We start from the raw sequence: 20,193 nt of genomic DNA, 5'->3' as shown, positions 1-20,193 counted from the left end.
CAAAATCTGCTTGTGCCTAAAAAGGGCAGAAAGAAAAAGGAAGAAAAACAAATAGGAGACATATGGAGACAGCCTGAAACATCTGTAACACAGCTTATGAACTATAGGTTAATGATAATATCAGCCTGTGCAAGTATCCTTCAGTTTCAAACCACCAGTACTTTAAGGCAGGTTAATATTCAATGGTACTCTAAAGATTCATCCATCACAAGGACAAAAATATAATCTTACAAGTGGCTGGATCTTTCTGACAAGGTTAAGACCTCTAAATGGCAATATTCCACTAAAATTGGTAACAGGAGCCAGAAATTTTCTTCCCTGGGAAAAAAATAGTAGACATGAAAACTCACCCCAAAATTATGCTGCTGAATATGAGCTAATGCATTAGCAATTTTACTTTCCTGCTCTCACAGTCATCAGTCATCTAAGTTGCTGCAAAACTAATTACACAGTCAGGACGGAGGCACTACCTCAGGTGAACAAGTAAGCGACTGAACCAGTCGAGCAACAGAAAAGCAAGCAGTGTAAAACATCCAGAAACAGCTGAAGTTAATGTGGCTACATGAGGTTTGTGAGTAAAATCTGAGCAAAAAAAATCTGAATAAAATTTTAAAGGCAGAATTAAATGCAAATAACAAGCTAATTCAAAAATATAGTAGTAATGGTGAAAGTTGCCATTATACTATTAATACCTGGATCTTGAGATACTTTAGTGCCATTTAGGGAACTAGAATCAGTAGGAGGTAAACTTAAAAGTCTGTGAGCCAGACTGAAGTATGAACTTTCACTGCTCGAGGTTTTATCTCTGTGGCTGGCAGGCAGATGCCTCAGAAACTTGGCAGGGTAGGAGACAGAAAACAAAGTCTAGTAATGACAAGCAAAAACCCATTAGTTCATAAATACTCTCACATGACTCAGCCTCTGCTCCTAACAGCAGGTGAGTTTGGCTATGTAGCTATATTTGGAGAATGTAATTGGCTTCACAATGTGAGCTGGTGCAGCAAAGTCCCCGAAAAATGTTGTTTCTTTGGTGCTTTTCTAGATACTTCCTAAGAATGTGTGGATCTAATGATGAAGTTTAATTATAGTGAAAAGTAAGCACCCTCCTTAGAAGACCTTTGTCTGTGACTTTGTTTAAATTACAGAGGCAAAAGATTCTGAAATTGAAAGGTATGGTATGGACAGATGAGAAGATTTTCAATTTGTACACAGTATAGTCTCGTTTTTCTCTTTAAGGCTGTTGGAAAAATCTATAACTAGAACATTTAATAAATCATAGGGTATATTTTTGTTTCTTCTACTTAGTTTATGGCAGAAAAATTTCAGTGGAATTTGAAATCCTTTAACACAGCTAATCATATTAGCTCATGTCCTGATTCTTGATATTTCCATTTCATGTTATTATATCTTCTTCTGTCACATCTAGCAAATACTTAGTTTTTCTTATACTTAGTGGCAAAATATTATGTTCAGTTAGTACCACTGTAACTGGTCTGTTTTTAGTAACTAAACAGAAATTTGACCATTATAAATCTACCAAAGCACATAGTATTGATATGCTACACACTACTAAAAAACAAAAATTATGCTTAGATGGTATTTCATGTTTTTAGTTCTTGTTGGAAACTTTTGCAATGGAACTGTATATCAAATTGAAAATAAACACATATAATCTTCATACAAGCTAGATTTACGGCAATTTTAAGCAGAAGCACATTCTAATCAAAAAAAAAGTTATTGTTACTAATTCTTAAAAAGAAATTCAATGTAATATAATAAAATCTGGATATTTTTCATAAGTAATCAAACCTACCTAGAAGCTATGGCCAATTGATATTTTCTTAAAAGAAATCTTCTTTGTAAATCAATTGATAACATTTACAGTACCTGTTAATGATACTGTAGGTTGAAGTGTTATTTGCCTTCTGTTAAATATGTGACCCTAAAAAATTCTGGATATTACTTTAGATTTACATGAGCTACTATGGCTTCAGATATAAGGCCTAATCCAGAGCTCAACCACCATTTCCCCCGTTAAATTCATTAACTTTAAGCTAAGAAACCACACCAATACTCACGAAGTATTTCTGAAACTGCATATTAATAATAGCTTTCCTCCTGTATTTTATCTGGACTTGAGAAACAACAAGCATGACATTATCCCAAAAAGTGATAAATCCAATATGTAAATGGCGTTCAAAGGATAATTGCTTTAATGCATTCACAACATGCTTTCAACAAACTGGCACTCAGCATCTGTTTTCAGGTATTTTAAATTAAGTTTACTATACTGATTCCATATTTAGTTCCACATAATTGGATATTGCTTGCACAGTGATGGATCATTTATTTTTTATTCATTTTGATGATAAATAGCAAATTTTGGGAAGCATTCAAATACATTTTCTATAGTCATAATGACATATATCTATTACCAGGGACTTTATTATCAAAATGAATTGTTTAGCTTTCCAGTGTGATTTTTTTTTTCTCAGAAAATGTAGGTACAATCCTAAAATGTTCTCTACCAATACATTTTTAAAACGTGGTTGTGATAGAAAATGTTAAACCATATTTCTTATATTTCTTGCTTATGCAAAATGACATAACACCATTGTTGTTATTAAATTGCCCCAGATCTCAGTCCAAAGTAGAATAGACATCTACTCTTATGAGCAATATTAAACCAGTATAATGTGACTGCCTAAAATTCTCTAGTGATTTCAAATCCTAATGATCCTTATTTCTTTAATAAAACATTTTGAGAACTGGTGATAAGAAGTGATAATGTTGTACACATTAATAATTATTATTGCCATTATATATATATATTTCTAAATATAGAATTAATGACAGAAAGCTTCAGAAATATGTTTGCCCATAAATACTTTCCAGCAGAAATAGAAATCAGGTATTTTTAATACAAAATTACTTCATTCTAAGGATGACAGCAGCATCCATGAAATAGTCTTTGAGCACATTATTCACGTCATCCAAGGCATTTCTATGGAAGAAAGCATTTCTATGGAAAGAAATGTTATTTTTACATTATGCTTGCATAAAATGTTTTACATTATGTTTAATATCTTAAGTGTTAACAAGTGAAAGAACCAATTTCTAAAACCCTTGAGTTTTGGAAGATACATATGGTTCAAATAATCATAGCTCTCTTCTGATGAAACACAGACAATCCGGTCTCTTGAGGGCTCAATTTATTAAGGTGTACTGCTTACTACATGCTTATTACCACACCAATCTGGTAAGGGTAGAATTCTTCCTATGGAGAGATCCAGTGTTTTGACAGAAAGAGAATCTGGTGCTTTCATTTAAAGGGAAGATGCCAGAAGTCAGGGTTTTATGCTATTCAAAATAACTGTTAAATTGAATTTCCTTTGAAAAGATGGAAAAAAATGAGCTATCCCATGTGATTTTCAGGGGCATATGTTCTTGGGCAGGATGGCATGTGATTGACAGTATACGTAAGGCTTTCTGGAATCGTCAACGTGATAAAAAACAGAATGAAAGAGAAAGGAGGCGTAAAAAAAAGCAAAGGGAAAATTGAGATGGAAAGCATGAAAAAGATGAAAGGAAACTTTCAAGTTATTTTTTTTTCTGACAAATCAATTACTTACAGCAGATACAGACTTTGAGATAATATTCCATAGGTGAATTTAAAATGATTAGCTAAACCTCACATGCTGAAATAAACTCATGTTTTACTGAGAACAGCATCTCTAAGTATCAGTGAATGGAGCTATGTGGAAATTACTATATTGTTACACCAAAGTCCATTCTCTTTAATTGACAAGAATAGCTTCTTATAAAGATTTAATTCACAGAATAGAGACAAGTATTCAGCTGCTAAACATCACTGTCTTCAGAAAGCCTACCTAATTTGAGGTAACTAGCACTTACATATCTGTGATTCCATCCTGTTCTTCCTGGTACATCTCAAATACTTTTGAATATTTATGAAAATGTAATACATAAAAAGTCTGTTTGTTGTACCTCCTATTTGATTTATTTATTTATTTATTTATTTATTGAGAGGGATTTTTATGTAAGAATTTATACTCTTATACTGTTGGTGGGATTTGCCTCATTCAGCTTTTATTTTGTTTGGTCAGGTGTCTAGTTCAAGATCACAGAATCACAGAATTGTAGGGGCTGGAAGGGACCTCAAGAGATCATTTGGTCCAACCCCCCTGCCAAAGCAGGTTCCCTAGAGCAGGTTGCCCAGGTAGGCATCCAGACGGGCCTTAAATATCTCCAGAGAAGGAGACTCCACAACCTCCCTGGGCAGCCTGTTCCAGTGCTCCGTCACCCTTACTGTGAAGAAGTTCTTTCGCGTGTTGGTGCGGAACTTTCTGTGATTCATTTTGTGGCCATTTCCCCTTGTCCTGTCCCCACAAACCATTGAAAATAGGTTGGCCAAATCCCACAAATATAAAAGATATTTATCCTGCTGTCATATTTATTTATTTATTTATTTATTTTTAGTCAGAACAAGAGAAAGAGGAATTCCTAAATGATATTTCAAAATATTTTGTACAGGAATCCAAAGGCATACAACCTATTTCTATGCTCTGAATTTTAAGGAAGCCTAATAAATTTAATAGGTGAAGTCCACTACAAAATTCATTCTATACATTAGCTAATTTTGTACCTTGACAATGTTTGCAATTTTCAGCACTGCAATGAAAAGCAATACATAGAAATAACTGTCTTTAAAATTTTTGTCTCCACTCTTTCTGCCTGAGAATGCATAATTAACTGTAAAATGCTGGGTAGGTTAAATGCCTTGGAAGAAAGAGACAGATAAAAGCTTTATTTGAATAAATTTGGACATGTACTTGAGAGACTTCAGAATCGATAACACTTTGCAAACAGTAGCAGTCAAAACTTGAGGTATTTCTGCATTTGTCTTTGAGATGGTAGAACTCAGCAGAGTTGATCTTAAGCAGTGCAACCAGAGATTAAAAGTGAACATTAGACAGCTCTTAATGGTCACATAACTTTTACAAATTATATTATGAACCATTGCACTTTTCTTGCAATTTCAATCTTGAGAAAATTCTTACAGTAAATTTTGGTATGATTTTGATTAAACATCTAACAGTCAGAGGCTACCTCCTACTGAATTTCAGATGTAATTTGTTCTCCTAAACCCTTCAGATGCTTTTAAAAAATACCCAATGGTACAAAAAAAAAAAAAAAAAAAAAGGTCCTGTCACGCTAGAGAAATCTACATGTAAAGTGGAGAAACAATCTCACAAAATTACAAGTAACATCTCTATATCCTCATTCAACCTGAGAGTAACCATAAAAAAAAGTTTTCCTCCTCTTCCTCCTTCAAAATAGAACACCACCTTGGTATTACCCTGTCCTGATTCATGCCACATGGTATGTATAAATATCATCCATGTATGGGGTGTTCCTGCATTTTTTTCTTCACTTTCCCTTTATAGATTTACCTTTTTCTTGGTTCTTGGTTAGGCATTGGTGCTTAACTTCAGATTTTTTAAGGCCAACCTATCTTTTCTTGATATAGCTGACTTTACAGAAGGTAGAACATTAGATATTTCCATTAATGGTGTTTATTCCTCACAAGGGTTATTGCTTTCTTTTTTTCTGTAGTATGTAGATACATAGATATACTACAGAAATGAGAGGTTGACATGTCTTCATTTTCATATACTAGAATATTGTATAGAATCCATAGTGACTGAGGGATTAGAAACATGCAGTGCTGGACAATCCTTTTCTCTAAGAATTTGCAATCTAAATGGAAGACAAAGCCAAACAGTGCAAAAAGAAAGATTTCCATTATGAAGATGGGGAAAATGAGAAAATACTAATTTCAGATTTCACCAAATTCCCCAAGGCTTGGTTTTATACTTATGTGATTGGCAAAGTCATTCAAGAGGTTGGAAACTTCATATTCTGACTGAAAGTAAAATGAGCAACTCACATGGCTTCAATCCTGAGATAGATGATGAGAATTTACTTTCAGAAAAAAAAGGAAGAAGAACATACATGTATTAGAACTGGGATGGAACTCTTTTCTGGCACTGAAAGAATTTCCAGTGACTTCGAAAAACATTGCAATCCTAAACTGTAATACAATCTTCAAATACTGAACATTTTCAAATATTGAAAAGTCTTTTAATTTTCACTTCAACCTAATGGAACTACTTTGATAATTTTGAATATTTTATTGTGATTAAAGCTGGTTCATCTTAGCCAACTAACACTTCAGAATGAAATGTTCTTTGGACAAAAAGGAGTATTCATTTAAAATGTGCAAATATACCCCCCCCCGCTTTTTTTTTTTTTTTTTTTTTTTCTGGCCAAAATAGTAACTAATGAAAAAAGAAAGTAAATATTAAAACTTTGAAGATGTTGTATTAGAACTATACGTCCCAAGTACTACACTACTTATGAGTCTGACAGTAATGTTTTTGTTTACAGTATAAACAGAAATGTATATTGCAATATGAATAGCAATTTATATAAATGTGTTGCAATATAAACAGAAATTTATATTCTGCATATTATTTGTGACCTTGGGGCTATTTAAGGACATGCTTCATATTGCTCCAGCATTTATACTCCATTATACAATTCTCCATTCCTGATACTACAGAAGATATGTAAAATGAGCATCATGAACTGTATGAAATAGCTTGTCACAGAATACTGTTATTATCAAACTGTCACAAGTGAGTACACTTAGGAACTTAGGTCCTAAACATATATTATTTAACTGAAAGCTATTTAATTGTTTATATTATATTTCATTAATATTTTAAAAGAAAATGTTACAGTTGAGTCATTCTGCCATTTACCATATAAACTTAACTGAAGTTCAAGGGAATTTTCTCTCTTTAAGAATTAAAGAATTGGGAATATTTTATTTTATTCTGACCCTGTTAGGATATTATAAAATACTGTCTGCTCTGAAAGCAACAAGAAAGCCTTCTTCATAGAGAAAAGTAAAAAGGATGAAAACCATCAGAAAATACACATTTGTGTTTTGTAAATGAAATATTTATATTATTAATAGCTTAAATATGCCAGTTTTATTCACAGAAATAAGTACCATCCATATAAACTGTTTCTAATTTCAATATACTCTTTTGCTGCAAGATATATTTCTCAGTCTAAGAGCTGCATAAACAACTCTTAGGTATCACTGGATGGTTGGCACTGAGACCACATAGTCCACAATGTGTATTGCATTTTTATCACAAGAAAACGAGATGAGAATGTTCTTCCTTGCATCTTTTGCAATCACATACATTTGTTTAAGTTGAGTGTAAGATAACTATAAGACATTCTCTCACCATTTAAACTTTCAGAAGCAATGGAAAATAAAGTTGTTAAAACACAACACAATTGTAAATATTGGCTTTAAAAAAATAAAAGAGAGAGAGAGAAACAAAAACAAAAACAAAAAATACTTCAAGGACAAAGGAACCAAGGAATTCCATTGGGTCATTTAACAATAAGGATACAAATAATGTGACAGTCAGATCTATTAGCCTCAGAATAATCTGCAAAGGCAAGCACCAGAACTGTTATTAGATGAGCCAATTAAGCAAGGATGGGAGGAAGCATTGCACAATCTACTCTAGTTATTCTAGTTAATAGCCATGTACTAGTTGGAAAAGAATTAGCTATCTTCCAGGTTATTCACCCATTTTCATGTTCCATGATACAATTTGCACTAAAGAACAGAATTTTCTATATGCATATATTGATACCAAGTCATTAGTCGGACTTGTCACTTTTTCAAGTAAGATAAAAAAGTAAGATAAAAATTCCATCTTTGTGGGAGTACAGGCATCTAAGGAAAATACTCTGTGACCCACAGAATGTGTGCTTGTGTGCATGAGTATATATATGTGTCTATATGTATATATACATTTTATTTATATACATTATTTCACACAAAGTTCTCATTTTATCAACAAAGCTGCTTCCCATCTCAGACTGTGCTAATAAAGGTGGTATTCATAACTTCATAATAAAAATACAAATATGATAGCTATAACGAGGATCTGTATTTTCAAAAGATTATTGCAGAAAAGTAAATTTGACAAAAGCAAGCAGCAGTCTGCTTTGTTTCTTTTTTTTTTCTTGTGACAGCAGTTTTCCTCTGAAACTAGTTTCAATGACATCATTACAGAAAATAAAGATAAACTCTAAAAATTGTCACACAACTAATTTATAATTACACATTGTCTATGCAAGTCTTGCCTAGTGCTTATATTAATAAAAAAAAAAAAAAAAAAAAAAAAAGCTAAATATCTATTGAAAACAATGACCTTTTCTTTCCCTATAGATTTAAGCATTTTGGTAATTCATAGATCACTTGGCTAGTGTCTTTATATCAATTATTAAATTAGGTCAAAGAGCCTAATATTTTGGAATTTGGATTTATTTATTATTTATTTAGAAGGTTTATAAAGATCAGAGAACAATAAGCAAGTCCTTTAGAAGGATTTATTTTCACTGTGTATCCATTGGTTGTTTACTATGATAAGGGTTTACACGTTGTTTTAGTAAGGCAGCAATATGGAAGCTGTCTCTACTGAAATCTAGAAGCCATGTTGTTAGCATAGGTGCCTTGACATTGTCAAGGCAACTCTGACTTCCACTAAGTCTATGTGCCCCTGTACTTGCATTTGTACCACCAATATAATCATCAGCTCTTTAACACAAATTTTGTGTCTTGAAATACCATCCTTTGCCTCAAGTAAGTTGTACTACAGACATCTAAGGAATCCCTTCGTGTTAAATATTTATTCTATCTCCTTTTTACATTCTTATGTCAGAGAGTTTTAAATGAAAAAACAAGTGGAATGAGTCTCCGGAATATTACTGTAAACATTCAGAAGTTTCATTACACAAGAGTTCTCAAAATTTGGATTCATTTATGCTTAATCACCTTCATATGTCTTCCAATACCACCTAATTTGGGCTTTCGGTCCCAGAACTCAACACTCAGTTATAAACACTAAGCTTCTCATCAGGCTACAAACTCTATGCAGGTACTGACTTTTTCTTCTTGAAGACTAATAAGTCTTTTGAAAAAAGAAATTATAGAAATATTTGTGATTAGAGTGTAATGTAACAAATCCAGAAATGGATGGATGTAACATAGATTCAACTTCAAATATTCCATTTAGTCTTTGTCACTGGGTGAAAGACCACAGCAGCAAAAGATGGCAAGATCATGGTGCAAAAGAGAGTATTATAAATTGCAAGTCATTTTGGTATGTTTAAACAGAAACTGAAGACCAGTCCTATAGGGGCAAAACTCATTTCAGTTGGCCTGTTTCCACTGGTATAAAAGAAAATACACCTATGCAGAATCTAGCCCTTTATACACTACATTTCCGTTTCCAATTTAGTTATATAGTCTGCTGATTTAAATTACAGAAAAAAATTGCTGGTATTAGGAACAAGAATACCCAATGCCTACAATTAAAATCCAAAATACTTCCAATTTACCAAACAATTTCAAGATAAATTTAAAAACATGTAGGCAAACCTACTAGTAATGTTTGTAGCCCTTGCTTTTATGACTTATGTGAGCTCTGATATTAAACTAACTATAATTTTCAGTTCAGATGGTACAGATTCATGTGTTTAGACTAAAGATTGCAAGTTCCATTTCGACATTATTTGATCTCTCCTTCTGGTTATAACATTAATCGTGTGTGACAGAAGTGGCAGAAGCCTACAAAACGTATTAACACAGGTGGACCTTTGGTGCTTATTTGTAGCCCTGTTGAATAAAGTGTGCTTCAGGCTGTTTGTATAGGTCTAGTAGCAGGGCTGGAACTTAGGAGTGGTAAGGTTACCTAAACCGTAGCACAAGAAAGTCAAGTCATCCACTAAAGTTAAGGTTGATTTCAGCATGTCACATTTAAAAAACAAATATGTACATTGCCTTAGGAGTACATTTGAAACAACAAAGTCTAGTTGAAAAGAAAGTTTTAAGAACATTATTTCAGCATGTATATTTCTGTTAGGAAAAAATACACTGCTTAATGAGCCTCATTTTTTAATCTCCCACAGATGTAAATTGTACTTGATTCTACTGTCTGTAATTTAATTTAATGCTTGGAATGTTACAGTAATATACAAAAACTGATATGTCCTTTGATTGTGGAATTGCAGACCAAAATTTTTATAATTTTTCCTGCACTATAGTTTTCTTATTGTAAAGAAAAGATTAGTTTTAGCATGAATTTCTATTATTCAGTCCTTATTAGAAATGGCATATAGAATTAAGGAAAAACCAATGTTGGCTTTATGTCTTTCCTTATTAATTGGAAAGCTTTCAGTTGGATATGTATGGGATTTTTCTTTGTGTTGTTAACTATGAAGAATATCTTGCAAATTTAAGTAATGGTTGAATAGAAGCACTAGTTGAATAACACCGTAGGAGGTACTGTGAAATTCTGCAATAATCTAAAAGTTTTTTTTTTGTTTTGTTTTTTTTTTAATATTGCTTTATCCTCACTCCCACTAAATACTTTTAATTCCTTGAGGAACTAGGCACTTTGCATTCAGTACAAGAAAGATGCAAAAAGAGTGTAGTAATATCCAAAGATGTTTTTCACTTTGATGTCTTTCTAATCAGAGAATTAACTTAAATGCTTATATTAAAACATAGCACTAAATTACAAGACATGGTGATAGAATTTTAATGGCTTACTCAGTGTTAGTTCAATACATGTATAGATTAGAAAAAATAATGTATTTTGAAGTATCAATACATAGGTTTCTTTTCAAATCAAAATGTTTCTGTTCTTTTACAGCTGCTTTTCTGTCAACTGACTAAATATAGGATATCTATATTTTCATTTTTAGAAGGGGCTAATAGAATACCTATAATGAAAAAAAAAGTATTTAAAATATTGAAAATGTATTAAACAAATAAATAAATAAAGTATTTAACTTGTTTAAACTAGTCATATCTCATTTCTCTGTAACCAGAGACTAATGGCAATCTATCGAGTGACCTGAACATTGTCTTAATTTTTCCATAAATCTAGACCTTCCTAATTTTATGAGTTTTATGTAAGAGAGAGCCTTATAAGTTTTTTCATTCATACAGATTGAAATTGTCAATACAGGTGCAATGCATCACTCACACTCTATTTTTAACCTCTTCTACAACATTGCCAGCTTCCACCATGACTGTTGCTGCACTGAATTTTCTGCAAGTGTTCAGTCTATTTGAGAAGCTAATATTTTTAGACTGCAACTTTGTCTTGCGATTGTGAAGATGCTGAACATGTGACAAAACCATGTAGACCTGAAACCACAAGAAATTGAAAAAGAAACAATTTCATTTCATTTCATTTCATTTTCAAAATACTTTTATTTCTATGCTTCTGATTTCTAAGCTAATTCAATGATTTGACATAGACATTTGATTATTCAGGTTGGGCAGTTCTTAGCACATCATTTGTTCCTCTGAAATTAATTTTGGCATAAGCAACTAACTTCATAAAATTATGACTGATTTTAGTTTTTTTTCTTTTTTTTTTTTTTTTTTTTCCCCAACAAGAGGAAAGGTGAAGGTTGAAGAAGAGGCTAGAGACATCTGGAAGCTTGTTCAAAAGCTGTTCAGCTGTCCAAAGCAAGCTTTTGTTTGTTTGTTTGTTCTTTCCACTATTGATAACAGAATGGGGATTTAATGTTTTTGTTGTTGTTGTTTTACCACTTTTTAAAATGATGAATAGTGGACAACAGACCTATATGCACCACATATTTTTTTTTAACATAAAATTGGTAATAGAAATACAATGTCCAACTCAAGGACTTGCAAGTATCAGTATAACACTCAGAAAGACAGTGGTACTAGACTAAATAGTTATTTATTTACTTGTGCTTATGAATCAATAGAATCAGAATGCTAATCATTCATTAACTCTGTAAAATAATCTACTTCCTTCTTCGGAAGAACTGGAGATTTCTGAAGGCTGAATCACTTGCTTCTAAGGAAACCGTCTGAATATAAATATTTGCATTCCTTAGAAGATATTATTCTCTACAGAAGCTAGGAGCACTTAGGTTTGGCTTTATGCCTAACTACACACCTTTAATGTGCAACAGCCTCAAAACTCTTGTACGCTCTATTGTACCTAGAGGTTAAGTGTGGCATGTTAAGGGGAGAGCAATTTCAATTAAAAATGCAATAATGGCATTAAAATATGCACTGCCATACCTTCAGTAAGCTATTATCCGTTGCTTTCAATACAAGCTTATTAAGGATTGCTGAATTATGTGTGCACAGGGAATAACATAGTTGCTAATGGTGGAGGCAGTGGCACTTGAGCTACATGTCAGTCTAAGAAAAAAGCAAAAAAAATACAAAAAACTGGCATTCACATTTTGGCACTTCAGTGCATACTTTTTTTTTTTTAGTAGTTTTTTCTTTCAGAGCTACTGAGAGTAGAGAGAGCATGAAAAAAATTATATTTTATAATGTTTATCTAAAACAGATCATGTAGGAGAAATATGTTAAATGGGCAGCAGCAGCACTACACAGAAAATCAATGAATTATATGACCACAGGGTTGTTATGTTAGATAAATACACAGGACTATACAGCATTTCACATTTCTATATAAGAATCTGCCATTAGGCTTGTTGAATTAATAAGCTCTGCCTGAAAACCATTCCAGCTTATTTGGAAGTCCACCTTGAAAATTGAAGCTGATCTATGGTTGTTCCATAGCTTGCCAGGTATTTTGTCTGCCTAGAGTTTCAAAAGGTTTCTAAGCCATCCTTACAAGCCAGGGAGGGGGGAGATGTTTTCTTTAAAAAAAAAATTTAAAAAAGGGGGGGGGGGGGCAGGGGGAGATTAGGCAAAAAGGAGATGACCTATACTAAAACTTTTATGTCTTGAAAAGAACATGCACTGGCTGCTGGAAAAGCATCAATTATTAGTGCTGCAAGCAATAATTATTATTACTAACAAGCATTCTCACTCATATATATGATGGCATTTGTTTTAAGATCCAGATTCAGTGACAGATTTTTAATGAGCTCATTTCATAGTTACAAATACTCTGTTGCTCCACCACAACACAGAAGCATTTAATATCTTCCATCGTGAAACTTAAATTAACAATTCCCTTATTATTTTTGTAAAGACCTTCTTTACCTCTGAATTCATTAGTAGGCTACATACTATTTTTTTTTTTCAGGTCAGTTTTATAACAGATTTTGAGAAAGTCTTGGCCCTTTTTCAAGAATTTCTTATACATATCTGGCTCCCTGCAAATCACATAGCCATTTCTTTTCATTCCGTGTGTTAACACCAGGGCTAGTTATTAGCATGCAAAAAGCATGACTTTCATTGTTGGCATTGATATACCTGGAATATCAACAGGCTGTGTAATGAAAAGCCCTCACCTCAAATGGAAGTTGAAAGTTGAAGAAACCTCAGTGAGAGCTTCAGAGGCCGTCACAGGATTTTATCTTTTTTTTTTTTTTTTAACACTTCACCACTTTTATTTATTTATTTATTTTCCCTGTAAGATTTTTCACAATTGGAATGAAGTAAAATAGTGATTTAAAGGTAATCACTATGGTTTCTGCATTAATCACTATGGTTTCTGCATTAATGGATACTCTCACACGTCGTAGTTTAACTTCTTTTCATTCTTTATTGTTTCCAGGCATATACTCAAGACATATAATTTGTCACTGAACACAGAAATTGTTTGTCAAATGGAAATATAGGGTTCCAGCACTGATGACTCTCATTTCTGTTTGATTTTGTTTTTCCCCTTGCATGAACACTATTAGTACATGCATGTCAATTCAAATTGGTTTCATTACACGTGAAATGGAAAATAAACTAGCAATGGCTTTTTGTGTTCAAATACTATGTTAACATTACACAGCATAGAAGCTGTAGAATGAAAACTAATTTTGAGAAGAGAGAGGAAAACAGTAAGTGTGTGGTGGAGTTACCAAATAGTATAGCAGCAGGTGTTTAATGGAAACACTCCTTGTAAAGACAAGGCTTTTTGGTGACTTAAAAAAAAAAAGATAAAATAAAAGATGACTAATTGGGAGGATGATTAAATGATTAATATCCTTTTGCATATAAACAAGATAAGAATTCTCAGAAAAAAAGCAACTAGCTACAAACGTCAAATAAGAGATACTAAGAATGCATAGATTAATCAAACTAGGCTATATCCCATTAATCATATATCTCAAAATGTCATAAAAGAACTTTAATTTATACCTTTCTTATGCACTACTGATGGACTTCATAAGTTCATACATTTTTGTAAAGTAGCCAAAATGTCAGCCTGATAAATGTTTTCACATGATCAAAATGCTTAAAATTGTGTTATTTCTGTCACATGCTGATGAATGCAGGAAGCTAGAGTGTAATAAATTGCAGTGTCTGGAATCAAGGATGACTTTGATCATTATGGCAAAAAAAAATTAATAAAAAAAAAAAAAGAGGAAAGTCACTCTGAATCATGTTTCTTCTATTCTGCACTATATTCAGCCTGAAATGTAAATAAACAAACCAAGAGATATTTTTCAAGGAAGTAATTAAAATTTATTTGTACTAAAAATTTAATATGCGGAGAATCTCTGTGTTACCAATCTTATTACAGAAGAGAACGAATGAATTAGATTTGGTAAACATTTTGCCAACATTATCTAAACTGTGTTTAGCCACTGATATTCTCAAAAAAGATCACACATCAATAACAAAGAACCATTGCTGATATACAAAACAACATTTACAGAAGTGAAACTGCTGTTACCTCTTCTGTTTGAGAGGTGTTAATGATGTAATAGGCCCCACTGTTGTGAAAGAGTATGGTCTCCCTGGCTACATAAGTACTGCTAAATAAAACCATTTTTATGGCTCATATGCCACATAACATATACCCATAAAATTAAACTGTTCTACTATCTTCATCTCCAAACAACATTAAATCATCCAACCCCCCACTCAAAATGGTCCTTGTTGTATTGTTCCTTGAGCCATGCCCAGATATTATTTGGAAGAGTACTAGTTTTCACAGTTGCCAAGAAGAATATAAAAAATTAAATGTTAGGGATAATTGCAGGTCAGTGCTACAGTGGTGTTTGTGTTCTGGATCCACTTTTTTTTTTTTCCTTTTTAATTAAATGCAGTCTTTCCTCTTTATTAAATCTGTCCCTGCTAGTTTTGTTTTAATTTCGATCATTTATTCTATTGTAAGCTTATTCTACTCCAGAAAATAATAATTATTATTTAACTGATATATTACAGCATCAGTGACAGAGTTAAGTAAGAAGAGTTTTTGTTGTCCCAAGCATCTCTTACGTCTACCGTAAAGGGACTGCTTTTGAAGGGCCTGGTTCTTTGTCTTGGGGTTTCAAGAAGCAGCAGGAAAACATTCCTACTGCTGAATCATAGCCAAGGGGCAATAATGAGCACAAATAATGTTACCACAGTAATGTTCACAAGCAGCGGTAACTTCTGTAACCATCCACAACAGCTTTAAGAAAAGCATATTTGTAATCCGTTAATTAAAATCTCGTTGGAAGCTGCTAGTCTAGTTAGCCTGACTACATAATTCAATAATAATCTTGTTTAATCAAGGAAGTACTTGAGTATGGGATGCAAAATTAAGAAATTCATTCTATTTGAATTAGTTTTTGGCCCCTCACTACCAGAAGGACATTGGGGTGCCGGAGCATGTCCAAAGAAGGGCAACAAATTTGGTGAAGTGTCTAGAGAACAAGTCTTACGAGGAGTGGCTGAGGGAGCTGGGGCTGTTTAGCCCTGAGAAAAGGAGGCTCAGGGGAGACCTTATTACACTCTACAATTACTTTAAAGGAGGCTGTAGTGAGGTGGGGATCGGTCTTTACTTCCAAACACGAAGTGATAAGACAAAAGGAAATGTTCTTAAGTTGTGCCAGGGGAGATTAAGTTTGGATATTAGGAAAAATTTCTTCACTGAAAGGGTTGTGAAGTATTGGAACAGGCTGCCCAAGGAAATAGTTGACTCACAATCCATGGAGGTCTTCAAAAATGTGTAGATGTAGTGCTTAGTGATATGGTTTAATGGTGGACTTGGCAGTGCTAGGTTAAAGATTAGATTAGAAGATTTTAAAGGTTCTTTCTAACCTAAATGATACTAATCCAAATCACATTCTAATGGCATGTTCAGTCCTCAAGGAATCTGTGTCACAGAACTTGTCTACAGAAAAAGTTCTAATATTTAACCAAAAAGCCCAGTTCACAATGGATAGATAATCATTGAACGGCTTGGATTGGCAGATCATCTAGTTCCAATCCCCCCACAATGGGCAGGGATACCACCCACTAGATCAGGTTGCCCAGGGCCTCATCCAACCTGGTCTTGAACACCTCCAGGGATGGAGCATCCACAGCTTCTCTGGGCAACCTGTTCCAGTACCTCACCACCCTCTGAATGAGGAATTGTCTCCTAACCTCTAATCTAAATCTATCTTCTTTTAGTTTAAAACCATTCCCCCTTGTCCTATCATTAGCTGCCCAAGTAAAAAGTCACTCTCCATCTTTTTTATAAGCCCCCCTTTAAGTACTGAAAGGCTGCAATGGGGTCTCCCCAGAGACTTTTCAGGTTGAACTTCTTTTTCAGGTTGAACTTCCCTAGCTCTCTCATTCATAGGAGAGGTGCTCCAGCCCTCTGATCATCTTTGTGGCTCTTCGCTGGAATCACTCTAACAGTTCCACATCTTTCTTGTGCTGGGGGCCACAAACTTGGATGCAACACTCCCAGTGGGACCTCACAAGGGCAGAGCAGAGGGGGACAATCATCTCCCTCCACCTGCTAGCCACTCCTCTGTTGATGGAGCCCAGGATGCAGTTGGCCTTCTGGGCTGCAAGTGCGTGCTGCTGGCTCATGTAGAGCTTTTCATCCACTAGAACTCCCAAGTCTTTTTCTGCAGGGCTGCTCTCAGTGAGTTCTTCTCTCAGTCTGTACTCATGTCTGGGATTGCCCCAACCCAGGTGGATGACTTCCCTTCCTTTTGTTCAAGGAAGATGAAATAGTTGCTTGAAATTATGGAAACTGTAATTTGTAATTACCTTGAAGACAGTGATACGTCACTTTTACCCATCATGGCTTCTTCATCAAACGCATGTTCTGCAGTCAGTATGTATCCAAAAAGGCTGATATTTTGCATATGCACAAGCTATGGTTCCCAGGGAAAATAGTGCAGTTGCATGAGAAATATGTTAAATTTATAAGCAACTTAGCAATTGTGACTTGTTCTGGAGCCAAGAACAGAATCTAAACATCATAGTCAGAATTTTGTGCTTTGAAATATATATATATATTTTCTGTTATCAGTTCCCCCCTGCATCTTGTATATATACCTGAACACATCTTATATACCCCCTGCAGGTTGTATACACCTGAATATGGGGAATCCTGCTTAGAGCAGATCTTCAAGTACACTAATCAATACATTGAAAGAATGTAGGGTTCTTTTTAGGGAGGGAAAGGGAACTGTATACTATATCTGCTCAACAAAGACATAAACCTCTTACTCAACTAAAGTATGAAAAAGTTTCATTTTCATATGCCTCTGGTAACCTTTGCCTTCTCACTTCAGCTACATGATAAATCACCATCTTGTTTGCAAAAGCCAACTTTCCTCATTTAAGAAATGAATAATAAGTGTGCTCCAGGATCAACCTTGCCATGCCACTGTATCCTCACTTACTTTTTGCTGTAGGCATAGTGTTACATTTTCCACTCTGTAATGTAGACATGCTGAATTGCATAATCCAATATTAAACAATCTATACTACAAAACCACATCAAAGTAACACAAAGGACTTAATTAGCTCCACAAAAGGATTGCAGATACATTTTCCACTACCTCAAGTCCATTTAGCTAATTGCTCTGAAATATGTTGTTCATACTAAAAAGAGAATGTAAGATTAATTTTAAGTTAAATCATTTGCTTATCTATACATATTTTTCTTCTGACCCTGACAAAAATATGATGCTTCAGGAACTGTGAATAATTTGAATACTAAGTGACACAGTATATGTGTTGAAACATAGTCTTCTGGTGTTTAATACACATTGAGAAAATGGATTGTTATTATCATTCATGAATAAGAACTAACGTCAATAATATTAATAACGCATAGCTAGTTCTATTAGTACATCAATTTGAACTAAAACATTCGGTCCTGTAGGTTGCAGAAAATACATAAACCTTTTAATATTCTTCTGCTTTATGATGTATGTATAATTTTAAACTATATTGTATAAAAGCCTTATTCACTTACCCATACTATTTGAGAATATAAAATCTTTCCCAACTCTGCTAAATGTTACATTTAATTGGGTTTTTGATAAATAAATCACATTTAAATACATTCAGATGAGATTAAGACAAATAAAAAGCCACGGTAACTAATCTCAATTAAGAAAAAGATGATGTTCTTAATCTGGGCTAGATATCAACTCGAAGATTTTATTGTCTTCAATGTTTTTACTATTGACAAGATACAAAAATTGCCACTGAACATCCAGAAGTTACAGTTTGGATGTTCTTTCTCACAAAGAAGAAAATATTTACCTTTCTCTGTTTACTAGTATTGTGAAAAATGTACCACTACAACAAATTTTTCATCAGCAGTGTCAAATCATAAAATATAAAATGATTCAAACACCAGCAAAATAATACTTTACACAATGAGCTTATGAAATCTTTAAAATTAATAAAACACTGCAGTTATATTATATACTAGGTAGCAGTTTTGGTTGGAAAACAAAGATCAAGGTAAGACTTTTCAGAATTGTTTAGAAATTGAAAGCTTACTAAAGTTTCAGAAGTACTCATAAACATTAGTTCCACCCCTTCCAGTCTGGCTAGGTTCTTTTGGTTCTTTTTTCAGTTTGATCCATTTTCAGGTACCTCAGTTCTTGTTTGTTTGTTTGTTTTTGTCTCTTTATCTTTTTTTTTTTTCTCTGTAAAAGATAAATATTTTTATGTATCAGAATTATTAATGTAGCATTTACTTTATTTTTAAATGCAGAATTAAAAATTCATGCTTCTTTGCATTGTTCCAGGTTCTTGTATGAGAACCTTACTAAAATATTAAATATAATTTAATAACTTATTCCTGGTTACAGTTTTACAAAAATAACTTTTTTTGTTCCCGGAAGTTCATTTTCTTTTACTGCTTATGATTTTAGTTGAAGTCATATTTCTAAATTTGCCTTTTCTCAACTGGCTTTCTACTACACAACTCAAACAGAATTTTTCTATAACATGAACTGTGATGAGTGGGAGATCATCTGTGTGGAAGGAAAGCAGAAAACTCTGAACCATGCACTCCATTTCATGAGCCACCTGCATTGCTAACCTGAGCCTTTCTTCAGATCCTGCTGCATTAGCTTTTTCTTTCTGATCAAATTCAGTAACACTAGCTCCTGAGCTGCAGCAGGGACATCCTGTATTCACAGAGCTTTGTTATGGGTTCTGGCATCAGAAAAAATGAAGCTGGAGAAGTGTTACAGCATTGCATAATATTTCTTCCTTCTCAATCGAAGTCCCAAGCCGTGGAATCCCAATGAAGTCCCAAGCTTGTCTTCAGGCTTGTTATGGGAAGCAGTCCTCAGCCTCCTTAGTGGCATTGGGCTGGCATATGTCATCAGTGTCATCATGCCTCATATAATAGTCTTTCTCAGTTCCATTGGAAATACTTTTCTTTATAGATTTTAGGAGCCATTTTTTCTTTTCATGGACAATCCCACTCACTAGTTAATCACTCTGGGATCAGTCCTTAGACTTTTGTTTTCTCCTTCCCTGTGGGTCCCAAAAGTCTTGGCTGCAGCTTTTAAGAGTAATTAATTAAAGACTGTTATGTTCATTACCATGATTTTGTTACTATTAAAATTGCATTCAATTTACTTGAATCTAATATTCCCCCCCCCCGAAGGTCATCTATTCTTTGCATTATCTGCAAAATTCATTAGCACACTGCTTGTTTTTATGCCAAGCCCATAAATGAATCTATTAAATTAGTTGCATTCCATAAATAACACTTCTGGAACTCCAAAAATAGCCCTTCTTCAAACTCAATAACTCTCCTTTCTTTATTTATTTCATAAGGTCCGTACTAACACCTG

At 33.6% G+C, this 20,193-nt stretch overlaps 1 protein-coding gene across 2 annotated transcripts in view; it reads right to left on the bottom strand.

Moving 5' to 3' along the window:
• Positions 1–20,193, bottom strand: part of SEMA3E (semaphorin 3E) — a 144,596-nt gene that overhangs the window by 75,544 nt on the left and 48,859 nt on the right. The gene's annotated exons all lie outside the window — the stretch shown is intronic.

This window comes from Cygnus atratus, chromosome 1 (assembly GCF_013377495.2).
Source record: "Cygnus atratus isolate AKBS03 ecotype Queensland, Australia chromosome 1, CAtr_DNAZoo_HiC_assembly, whole genome shotgun sequence".
NCBI classification, from domain to species: domain Eukaryota; kingdom Metazoa; phylum Chordata; class Aves; order Anseriformes; family Anatidae; genus Cygnus; species Cygnus atratus.
Note: the sequence above shows the minus strand (reverse complement) of the source record. Positions and strands in the feature narration are given on the sequence as shown.